The sequence below is a fragment of the Ailuropoda melanoleuca genome, chromosome 6 (genome assembly GCF_002007445.2).
Source record: "Ailuropoda melanoleuca isolate Jingjing chromosome 6, ASM200744v2, whole genome shotgun sequence".
NCBI classification, from domain to species: Eukaryota; Metazoa; Chordata; class Mammalia; order Carnivora; family Ursidae; genus Ailuropoda; species Ailuropoda melanoleuca.
Window position 1 is genome coordinate 26,219,567 of NC_048223.1, and position 12,753 is coordinate 26,232,319.

The 12,753-nt window shown below is 42.9% G+C and overlaps 1 protein-coding gene across 1 annotated transcript in view; it reads left to right on the forward strand.

The window, feature by feature from the left end:
- The first annotated feature begins 255 nt into the window (after positions 1 to 255).
- RARB (retinoic acid receptor beta) overlaps positions 256 to 12,753 on the forward strand; it is a 729,907-nt gene continuing 717,409 nt past the window's right edge. Inside the window, exon 1 of the mRNA XM_034662078.1 lies at positions 256 to 312. The gene's annotated coding sequence lies outside the window, so the exon portion shown is untranslated. The remainder of the gene's footprint in view (positions 313 to 12,753) is intronic.

Genomic DNA, 12,753 nt, shown 5'->3' on the forward strand with positions numbered 1-12,753 from the left:
TATGCAGTGTATCAGCAGCGGCGGCCACGACGGCAGCAAAGGCAGAAGCAGGAGCAGCAGCAGCCGCCACGGTCGTCACAGCTCGCGTGCTAACCACACTGGGCCCGCGTGGCTAGGAGAGGTTGTCGGCCAGCGTGGAGGGGCGGGGCCTGAGCCCAAGGGCGGGGCCTGGCGCTCGGGGGCGGGGCCTGGCGCTCGGGGGCGGGGCGCAGCGAGCCGGCTCCCGCTGGCCTGTTCTCCGCGGCGGCGGCAGGGGCTGAGGGCACAGCCAGCGGGCGGCGCGCCGCGGACTCCAAGACAGCCCGCGGAAAGGTAAAGCCAGGAGAGCGCGCTGGCGGGTCTTCCTGCCGGCAGCTGCTGTCCAAGTCCCAGAGCGTCCCCGGCGCCCCAACCTGCGTCTGGGCTCTCAGGGTATTTGCATAGCATCCAAGGACCGCTGCTGAGCCAGGGTTTTGCGTGTACTGCGGCGGGGCCCAGGGCTAGGCGTTTTGGGGTCTGCAGTGGGAGCCTGCGGCCATCCCAGGACATCCGGACTCGGAGACAACTTTGCGCAGCGGTTCTCTTCCAAGTTCCCTTTATTGCTATTGTCTTAGCGCCTCCCGGCTGACAGTCTCCCCGGACTCCAGCTTTGTTCTCATCAGGCCAAACCCGCGGTCCCCTAGGGCGTGAACCCGGGAGTCGCTGGCAAGTAGCACCTGCCAGCCGGATCCGCCCAGGCTCCCTTCGCATCCCTGCTAGGTCCAGGGCTGTCCTGCACTGGGGGCACCGCGAGACCTGGCGCCCACAGGGGCAGCGGTACTCGCCCCACTCCCCGGTGTGGACTGGGATACCCGCTAGGGCGTCCAGGCTCTGGGATGCTCTTCATTTGGGGCTGGAGAAAGGGCGAGAAAAAGTTTGGAGCCTCAGCTGGGACTAAGGAGCCGGCAGCTCTGGGCTGCACATGGCAGGAGTTGGAGAGAGTGCTGGGGGCTTGGCGCCCGGCAGAGGGACACAGGCAGAGAAGGAACCCTGGAGTCTGAGGTTATAAGCCTGGACTGTCAGCAGAGATGGGGTGCTTGTTGTGTGCGCCTGTTAGCAAGAAAAGGCCGGGTGTGATTGCACAGATGGGCGAAAAAGAGCAAGAGAGCTGTACCAGGGATATACGTAATTACAGTGTACCTAGCGTGCACTCCCCCCCTCCTTCAGGTATTTTGGAAAAAACTGTGCCACAGGATGCCTTCTTGAACCAGAACTCCCGGAGGTGGGGGTGGAGGTGGGGGGAAGGATAAGTTTCACCTAGCTCTGGAGCTGGCTTTGAAAGCGAACAGGTGACAGAGGACTTCTTAGTGTGTGTGTATGTGTGTGCCTGTGTGTGTTTGTGTGTGTGTGCGTGCGCGCCGCGCGGAGCGGCCGGGGATGCTGGACCGCCCGTGGAGCCTCCACCATCCCCCCCCCCCCCCCCCCCCCCCCCGCCATCTCGCCACAGCGCAGTGAGTTTTCCTGCCACTCCTCGCCTGAGGCTGCCAGGCAAGAGGCTAAGTGATAGTCGCGGAGTGGAGCAGACAAAAGGGTGCACTTGGACGACCCTCCGAGGGCGAGGCGGCTGGTGTGTGTGTGTGTGTGTGTGTGTGTGTGTGTGTGTGTGTGTGTGTGTGGAGGGCATCCCCTTCCTGCCAGCTAGAGAGAAAACGCTGGTAGCGGAGGGATGAGCTCGGAGTGGGAGAAAGGTGAGATGGAGCACAAGAGAAGAAACATAACGGGAGAAAGAAGGAGAGCAGAGATTTAAAAGCATCTTGCCTGATTGGCTGTAAAATTATAAGTTAATCTTAAAAAAAGATGTTGGGGGTGGGGACCCTGAGGCTAAAATTTTAGAGAATGGGGGCGCATTTAGTTTGACTAATAAAGGTATTGTACTGAGCGGTATGCAAGTAAGTCTGAAACCCTCGCCGAAGTTTATTGCTGGTTTTAGCTAACCTCCTTGACACATCTTTCCAGCACCTACTCTGGAAGTACCTTTTGACTGTCAGAAAGAAGTAAAAGGCATATATACACAAATAAAATGCAACTAAAATGAAGTTTAAATGAAGCTTTGAGCAGGATTAAATGGCTTGTGTAACTGCTGAATGTTGCTAAAGTACTATCAGGGCTATAAAATAGCCAGACAAAAATAAAGGAAAAAATAATTGTAACAAGAAAATGAAGGCTTTACAAGAACTTCCGTAATGAACACATAACAATTGATGGTATGATGCAGTAATTATTTTCGTATTTACGCCATTAACGATTGTAATTTAACGTTAATGTCCTGGTATTTTATTCCTTCTCATTTGCAGACAAAAGCACATCTGAGACACCATCAGGGAGTAATTTGGTAATATAAAGTCATGAATAGAAAACACTAAACCATGCTCAGAACTCTGACAACATAAAGCGTGAAACAAAATAACCTCATTTGCTGTTTATTATCTGTCTTTATAATTCTGTTTACCATCATTTGCATAAATGAATAGCTAAATTGTATAGTATATCCTTTTTAGGAAAAAAATACTTGATGCTTATAGATATACTGGGGGGTGAGACGAGTAGGTAATCCTTACATTAAGCAAGAAAAGGATAGGAAAAAACTTTGTGGGATTTGAAGTCATCTGGAAATAATCAGAATGCAAATTCAACCTACTTTAGGGATCCTTATTTTAACTTGGTGCATGTAGTTTTTAACAGTATATATGTAATTAGTCAATGGGCAGACCTTCGACTTCTTTCCTAGCTAGTCTTAACCAAACCAAACCAAAGTACTGTACCTTACATCATGAAACGATTTTGCTAACCTGAAAAACTCTTTTTTTTTCCTATTCAAACTTTCAAAGGGTACATTTTCTAAAATTGAGAAGGAAGGAATTTATTGGAGGAAGCTCAAAACAAAATTCTTCCAGCAGAAACTTAAGTTATTAACATTTTGAGACAAACATCAGAGTTTGCACATTTTAAAACTATTGTGGATTATTTTAACTTGAGGATCTTTGCTAAAAGTGCCTTGCTCATATGATAAAGAGAACAAATAAGAACTGTATTAAAAAGGCTCTGAAGTAACATGCCAGCTAAACAGCTGAGCAGAACATGTAGTTGTTGGGAGGAATCCATCAATCACATGAATGTTTAAAAAAATCCATTTTTTCTGGTGAGGCACACAGAATATCACAATGATTGAATGCCTTTTTTCCTTCCCATACAAATACACTGGTTTCATGTGGAACAGCACAATTATTACCTGAGAATGGATTCCATGTGGGAATAAGGACCTTGTACGTATTTTAAGCTCTGGGGGGAATAAACACGTTAAATGACAAGCAAGCTGTTCATTATGGTGGAGACTGGTGATTGCATAAGATTAGGGCAAGTTCTTAGAGTTTTGCTGGTTACAAACTTGGGAAATGCAACTGTGTGAACGAAGTACATTTTGAATACAGGTTTAATTACTCTATTCACCCTCAAAGAAAATCACTGCTCCTCTGTTACCACTTTTATATGACAAATATTTCAAAGGTTCTCCGATTTCTCTTTATTTCTATTATTCCTTAAGTCCCTGATCTGTAGAGAAGTTCTGTTTTAAAGGTTAAAATCTGACTTTTGATTAATTCATTCATTTCTGTGACACATTTACTAAGTCCCTATTATTAACAGGCAGATATTGCGATAGGTGCTAGGGATTCAAAGATGAGTTAGATTCAGTCCCTATACTTAGAAAGTGAGGGAGGCAGTTATTGGATAAATACATGTAATAAAATGCAGTAAGTAGGAATCTGTCCTAGGGCTTTGGAATGAGATAGACTGGGCTCAACTTTCAGCTCTGCCTCTTACCAGCTGTGAGAACTTGATCAAGTTTTTAAACCTCTCTGGGCCTCAATTTTGTTATCTGGTAAATGAGGGAAATAATACCTCCTGAGATCACAGAGTTGTGAAGATTACATGTCAACATATTTCAATATTTTCCATCTTGAAAACAAACCCTGAATCCCACACTTCTCAACATCATTCACTTCATTTCTTTACTCTGCGTCCTTGTCAAATTTCTGGTGAGACTTGTCTGTATAAGCCGTCTTCACTTTCTCTCTCCTTTTCTACACAGGCATCCTACTCCAATATGGCTTCTGCCTCTGCCATTTAGAGGAACAACTTTTACTGAGAGCAGCAGTGACCACTGTGTGGTCTGATCCAGGGAGCTGCGTTCTTACGCAAATGCTCTTCTGGGAGCATTTGAAAGAGTTGACTGGTCCCTCTTCCTTCATAAGTTATCTTTTCTTTTCTTTTTTTTTTTTTAAGATTTCATTTATTTATTTATTTGAGAGAGAGAGAGCGAGCGAGCCCAAGCAGGGGGAGAAGCAGGCTCCCCACTGAGCAGGGAGCCTGATGGAGGGCTGGATCCCAGGACCCTGAGATCATGACCTGAGCTGAAGGCAGATGCTTAACCGAATGAGCCACCCAGGAGTCCCTATAAGTTATCTTTTCTTGGCATCGGTGACTCTGGTATGGGTTCTGTGACACTGTACGTCTCCAGTTTTCCTCATTAGGCTTGTATTATTTCTCAGCTAGCTCTTCTTTCACTAGCCCGTCTCTAAATGAAGGTGGGATCTTTCCAATCTTGGGAGTCTATCCTGCGCCCCCTTCTTAACTCCTCAGCCCCCTCACCCCTTTAAGTAATTTCTCTCATTCTCATGGCTCTAAATCTTATCTCTAGGCTGACTCAGTTTATGTCTTTAGTTCATACCTGGCCTCTGAGCTCCAGAAGCATCTATTCAACTGTCTACTTCTCTGATGTTTCCCCAGCCTCTACAACTTCTTACATTAGAAATTAAAATCTATATTACTACTACCACAATACACCAAATTTATTCTCCCTTCTGTCTTTCTCATTTGGGGAAATGGCACTACCATACATCCAGTTGTGCATTTCAGGAACTTTACCCCTTTGCTACCCATATATTTCATAATTCATCATGTACTTTGTGTTCTGGGTGGTTGTTTACCTGATACACACAGACAGGCTTGCCGGTTTGGGTGATTTATTGTCTGCATCTGCTCTGATGCAGTGTTCTGGCCATACCAGCTGATAAATATTTTCTTACTGTTACTCCTGCTTGTATCTATCTACCTGCCTCTGTTCATTTAAATTTCAACCTCCAGAGTCCGGGTCAGTAACACCTCTCACCTATATTTTAGTCTGGATGTGATGGAGTTGTGTGTAAATTATTAGTATCACTCCTTAAAGTTTTTTTTTTTAAAGATTTTATTTATTTATTTGACAGAGATAGAGACAGCCAGCGAGAGAGGGAACACAAGCAGGGGGAGTGGGAGAGGAAGATGCAGGCTTTCAGCAGAGGAGCCCGATGTGGGGCTCGATCCCATAACGCCAGGATCACGCCCTGAGCCGAAGGCAGACGCTTAACCGCTGTGCCACCCAGGAGCCCCATCACTCCTTAAAGTTAAACTGACTTGCATCATTTTGCATTTTGTATGAGATACATTTTACATAGTCGAGCACTAGGAAGTTGGACATCAGTAAAGAATTTAATACTAAGTGGTGGGATACCTTGTAAGGAGGAAGTCCTTTATGGGAAGGGAAATATGCCTCTTTGACTTCTATACTGAAACAACAAATTGTGGAATTTTGGGTTGTCAGCATTCTGCCAAATTTGGCATACTATTCCTGCATTTAATTTTAGGAAAATGAAGTCAGGTAAAGTTCTACCACCAAAGAAATTAAGCTTAAATAATTATAATCTTTAATGGTCTTTTTGTTTGTTTCTTTGTATTTGGCCAACGGACTAGATTTAGTCAAAAGCTAATCTAGATACATAATTAAGAGATTGAGTATAAGGCATGTTAAATGTCTAATAGAAAAGGAAGGCAAAATAACTGGATGAGATGAGATGTATGGTCAGGCAACTCCGGAACTGTTCGCTGTTCCAGCCTTGCCCGCTTTGGCCAGGAGGCCAGTGTTCTTAGCAAAGCAGGCATCCTTGAGTCCACTTCACTTTGTATTCACTCCCTTTGGAGTTATGAAATTTTACTTCAACAGGGTATCAATGACATCCATGTAACCACGTAAACAAGACTCAAGTGATTACTCCATGCTCTCCTTGGAACTCAAAGATCAAGAAAAGTCTGAGTTTTAATTTTCTAGAGATAGAGGCATTTCCCTTTTACAAAAGAGGGACAGGAATGCAAGAATTGGTTCCATTGTAAATGCACTTCATATTCTTTGGTAGCTTTACAGTGCTGGCCCCGGCTTTAACCTTTGATGACACCGGGCGCAGGTCGGCCTTCTAGGAATCTTCATTTTTTTTCCTTTTTTTTTTTTTTTAAGATTTTATTTATTATTTATTTGAGAGAGAGAGAAAGCGAGAGGGGGCAGAAGCAGGGTGAAGGGCAGAGGGAGAAGCAGACTCCCTGCTGAGCAGGGAGCCCGATGTGCGACTCAATGCGGGACTCAATCCTGGGACTCCATCCTGGGACTCCAGGATCATGACCTGAGCCAAAGGTAGACACTTAACCAACTGAGCCACCCAGTCACCCTTCACTCAGTTTCTTTTTGCTCTCTTCCTTCTTGCTTCTCTCCCACTAGTATTTCTTTCCTCCTTCTTCAGTGCTTCTCTTTTTACTTCACTTTCTTTTATTTTTTATTTATTTTTAAAGATTTTATTTATTTGTTTGACAGAGAGAGACAGCGAGAGAGGGGACACAAGCAAGGGGAGTGTGAGAGGTAGAACCAGGCTTCCCGCCGAGCAGGGAGCCCGATGAGGGGCTGGATCCCAGGACCCTGGGATCACAACCTGAGCCGAAGGCAGATGCTTAATGGCTGAGCCTCCCAGGTGTCCCTACTTCACTTTCTTTTAGTCCTTTCCTTTCTTACTCCCCTTCTCCTTTCCCTCATCCTTTGTCTTTCTTCATCTTCCTTTTATAAGCAAAACCAAACAGAATAGAAAGATGTACATGAGTTTTTGTCCCTGGTGTTACCATCATTCTAGGATTTAATTTACCACATTGCCCCTGCCTTTTGTACTTGGTGGTCTTTGCATTCATCACTTCAAACCTATCTCCAGAATAAATGAGCTATCTTAAGGTACCTTAAAATTCTTTCCTTGTTTCCTTCTGTCAACAAAGAAACATGTAAGAGGTAGAAGAAAGGGATTGGTAAATTATTTTGTGGATCCATGTTACCAAGTTCTAGAGTGACCTTTTCCCAAGAAGTAGTCTTTATTACAAGGTGGTATAAAGGTAGCAAGCCTGCTTCCTGAGCCCAGGTACCATTTTGGAAGATGCATGTCCATCTTCACAATGATGATGACAACTAGAATAATGGCCTAAATGACAGTAATTACTATTTATTGAGTGCTTGGTATGTGCTAAACTCTGTGTTAAATGCTTGATACATATTGTTTTACTTATTCCTCACTCTCAGCAGGTCCATATTATAGGTGAGGAAACGTTAAACAAGGTTAAATTACTTAACGCAAAGGTTGCAAGATTGAAAGCATGGGAATGACAACTCCAATCTTCTGAGCTGTCATGCTCTATACTGCAGAGGGGACAATTCCTCAGCAACACCCAGGTTCTCTATCTATGAATACACTCATATTGAGTGAGCTGTTGGGATGCCCTGAAGCCATAGTATCTGCTTTAATGATATTTTTAAAGAGATGATGAGTGAGGGGCGTGACATTCATTGGCCCTGTGGGCTCAACCGGTATAGGTCAGTTGGGTAAATCTTAGGTTAGCTATTTCATAGGAAACTTGGTCAAGGTGGCTCATCAGAGTCTGTCTCTCCAATGTACTTAGTGAAGAAGCCTAAGAACTAGTGGGATTTTTAGAGTGGGATGGCATACGCACCATAGGCTTTGAAAAGACTTAAGAGGTTTAAGTGGCTCCCTGCTCTTTGTCACTCTCAAAACAATGTGCTTCTTAATTTGGGGGTACACATGATTTAGTCTTCAGTGAAAATGAATGCTATAAAACAGAGGGTTTGAGCAGAGGAGAAATAAGAGGCCATTATGTAGGGGAAATGAACCTTGATCAAGGAATGAGCAAAATGGAACCTCCTCTTCTGTAAACCGAGGTAGTTGCACTTAGGGTTCTCTTTGGTTCTTTGCAGAGGCCATGCTCCGTGATGTTATACACGGGGAAGGACTGAGTATAATGGAGACAGCAGTTGGCATTTGATGCTGAGTGTCTTATAAGGGATTCCCAAATGAATCCTGTGTTCTAACAAAGTTCATCACAGAACTTTGTTTGAATAACATGAGAACATGGGCAGTCGAAAAACATGAGTATCCTGACAAATTCCTGATTGATGACCTTGTTTCTCCCATGCCTCATAGAGTAACTAGGTTGCCCTTTTTCAAATGTCATTCAGAATATGACACTTACTGTATGCGGGTCCTCCAGCGGCTTTCCACCTCTCACTCTTACTAAAAGCCCAAGACCATACAGTAGCGTAGGAGACTTTATGATCCAGCCCCCTGTTATCCTTCTGACTTCATCTGCTGATTTCCTTTGTTGAATAAATAAATGAATAACTCTTGAGTAAGCTGGGGAATATCCAAGGTGCTCAGCCATATTGTTGAATAAATAAGGAAGGAGAGACTTACTGTTTTAATGGGGACACTGGAGAAATTAAGGTTAGAAATGAAAGGCATAGGAACAATTTAGTGAGTAGATAAATGAGGATAAATTTGGTATATCAGAATGGCTGGATAATGACCTAAAGTTTTCATCATTTATTTTTTCATTCATTTAACAAGTATTTATTGAGAATCTACTATGTACCAGGCACTAGTGTAAAGGCTAGATGTCCATCAGTGAACAAGAATATGTGGCTGACATTCTATTACGAGACAATAAAGTGGACACATAAAACTATAATTTCAGCTAACAATACATCCTATGACGAAAACTAGCATAGAGTTAGAGGAAGATAGTTTTAACTACGGATCCCATACCTTCCTGGTTTTAAACCCTGAGTAATGTGGTTATCTGCCCCCCTCTCTCCTGTGCTGAAAATGGTACTGCTGTCAGAGATGAATACAGTTTAAACAGTCTTGTATCAAGTGAATATATCGCTTTGTCTTCCTTAAGATTTTTCCACTAGTAAAATAAGGCTGACTTTTAAGGTATTTAAAAAACAGAGTTTGACAAAAGAAGGTCCCAAATTGATGGGCTGTGAATGCACTCTGCATTTAATTTTAAGACTGTAGCAAATGTCTCACTGATACAATGGCAACGCTGGTATTCTTTTGATAAATAATTTAATAAAGAAGTCAAATTGAGAGTAGAGAGCTCTTTCTTGCCAAACACATCAATATATTCAACATTATAGTTAAAAGAGATAATTCTGAAAAATTAAATTTGAAGAGGTTCAGTTTCCACGTGATTTATATATTACTTAATTTTCTCAGTATCAATTTTGGCCCATTTATTTTTCAGGTTATGTTAATTTGTTATGGCGGGGATAGAGAAAGGATACAGGCTCCAAATCAATATGATTGGCTTAGAACATAAATGATTAATGACAATGTCACATCAACAAAGAAATGATGATTACTATGGATGAAGCGTTCAGACCCTTTCTGATACTATCTGCTGGGGTCACTGGTGACCATGGGGCCTGCATTAGTTTTCTACCACTGCCTTAACAAATTAACACAAACTTACTAGCTTTTAATGTCAAAAATTTATTATGGCAGTTTCTGTAAGTGAGAACTCTAGGCATGCATGAGTGGCTGATACTCTGTTTAGGGTCTCACAAGACCAAAAAATAAAGGTATTGGCCAGCCTGAGCTTTTAGCTGGAAGTTCTGGGAAAGAATTTGCTTCCAGGCTCATTCACGTTGTTGGCAGAATTCATTTCCATTGGTTGTGGGACTGAGGTCCCCATTTCCTTGCTGGTTGTCAGCTAGGGATCGTTCTCAACCTCTTAAGGCATTTCTTGGCTCATGGACCCTCTGTCTTCAGAACCAGCAACAATGAGTTTCGCCCTTCTTTTGCTTCAAATCTCTGACTTCTTCTTTTCCTACATCCCATCTACCTCCAAGCGGAGGAAGTTCTCTGTTTAATAGGGCTCATGTGATAAAATTGGGCTCACCCAGATAATCCAAAATAATCTCCCTATTATAAGGTAAACTGATCAGTAACTTTTTTTAAGATTTTATTTATTTGTTTATTTATTTGACAGAGAGAGAAAGAATGTGGGAACGGGGAGGGGGGAGGAGCAGAGGGAGAGGGACAAGCAGACTCACGCTGAGCTTGGAGCCGGGTGAGGGGCTTGGTCCCACAACCCAATATCATACCTGAGTCAGATGCTTAACCGACGGAGCCCCCCAGGCACCCCAAACCGATTAGTAATCTTGATTACATCTGCCGAGTCCTTTTTTCAGATAGGGTAACGTATTTACCAGAATGACATCAGGGAGTGAAAGATATGGGGGCCAAAGTTTTGCCTACCACAGGGCCTGTGAGATCTACCTCTGGGAATGTACTTGTCAGCTGGGACAGACTAGATGGTCTGACTGAATTCACTGGAAACCTGTAACTTTTGGTGAAGGGGAGAGTGGTGTTATTTTAGTACATCCTGTAACAGAGCCACTGCCAATTAAAAACACCAGCAGTATTAAATAAAACAAAACAAAAATTGATTATTTAATTTTGGAAGACATGGTCGCCCAAAAGCAAGCTTAAATAAAAAAGGAAACTTATGTTTCCCGGGGTAGAACATTCAAATGTCTTCAAGAGTCAGAAGTCAGAGAGGGAGGCAGCTAGGATGTGTAACAACAGCAGTAGGGACTAAGAGTGTGAGAGAAGGTAGCCGTAACTCAGCTCCAGGTACTTGTTTAGCTCTCGAGCAATTTCTTTCTTTCTTTTTTTTTTTTTCTTCACAGATCTTATTTTTAAGTGATCTCTGCACCTGACGTGGGGCTCAAACTCACAACCCTGAGATCGAGAGTCACAGGCTTCTCCGACTGAGCCTGCCAGGCGCCCCTCGAGCAATTTTTGCCTGGTAATGGCAAATATCTGACTTGAAATGAGAGTTTAGAAATCTGGAATTTTGTGTGAATCTGGAAATCTGTATGAAATATCCACTTTTTTTTTATGCTGATGAAATAAAATTTAAAATAATAGGAGCATGAAAATCTAACATATTTGAGATTAAATTGGCCTTGGGGGCTCCAGTTGGTAATTTATGGATTTACTTGTACTGAGTAAAGCGCATGTTTGAGTAAAAAGGTATTGAATCTGATAAAAAATACTCAATTTAGGAATTGTCATTGACAAAGATATTAAAATACTCCAATATAGTAACACGAGGAACTTTTTGGCTGCTGCTTCTGGATGTGACAGTTCGACTTAATGTTCTTATTTTTTTATTTCAACTTATGGGGGGAAAAAGGAAAATAATTAATGCAATAATATTGTTTCTGGAGTGTTTGACTTTACACAAGTATTTAAATACCACTTTTTCTTGGTTTATACTCTTCAAGTTTGCACAAGCAAAAGGAATCCAGAAAGGGTGTGATGAATTATCGACTGAATTTTAAAGAGCGTGAAGGAACAGTTTGGATAATTCAAGCACAGATCCCAATCTGGAGAAAATTGCATTTATCTTTAGTGTTAACCTTAAAAAGAAAAGTCGGTTATTTTACCAGTAAAAATGGATTTATGTGGGAATAACAGAAAATTGCAATTGGGACACGCAAGCTATGGCAAAACCATAAGCAAGTCCAACAACCAAGGCAGAGGAAGTTTATTGAGAAAAAGAAGGCAGTTGGGAGGGGTTGTTTTGAATGAAAGTCCAGTGGAGAAAAGCAGGAGTTCAGGGTGATGAAGGTTTCACGCTGGCTGCGTTACAGGGTAGTCGATTTCTTGTAGGAGATGCAATGTACATCTTTACCTTTTGGCGCCTATAACTGATACAATTCTTTCTGTTGAGAGCCTTCTGTTAGGGCCTGCAATTGCCAGTGCTTCCTGCAATTGACCTTGGGTGGTGAGGCTCCCCCTTCTAGCCTGACTCCACTTCAGGAGGTTTCCCTTTATTAATTTCACAAGGCATACAGAGACTAACCTTTAAAAAACTGACTTCAAAGGAGAATTTATTTTACAATGTATCAAAGTACATGAAGAGGCCCAGGAAATACATTCTATGGATTGAGTTTGAGGCTCCACATGGATGGGAGCAGGGGGTGATTGGACGTGGAATACTTGAGAGCACAGCTCTGTCAGTCAGACTGTGAGGGCTTTGAATTAGGGCTCTGCCACTCACCAGATGTGTGGCCCTGGGCGAAGGGTATTTCTCTTCTCTGACACTCAGTTTCCTCACCTGCAAAATGGGATTGTTAGCACCTAACCCTGAGATGGTTATGAAGATTAAAGGGACAGATGCATGTAAAGCCTTTGGGTTCTTATGACATGATTCTAGATGGAGGCACCCAGCATTTCATCATTGACCATCCATTCTCATGCTGTGGATTTAAAAATGACAGAACATATAACTGCCTAGATTAGAACAGTGTTTATCTGTCCCTTATTAAATGAAGTGGTAAAGTTGTGAAGGAATGGAATAGTTAGAATTTGAAACCTGAGTTGATGGTTCATCACGTCCTGGCCCCTTGCTGCCTTATTTGAGGTGGATGGAGGGTTTTCTGTTTCCCAGAAGTTCCCTGTGCTGTGGTTTCATAGCAAAGTATTTGGATTTGGTACCTAAAGACCTGGATGCAAGTACCGCTTT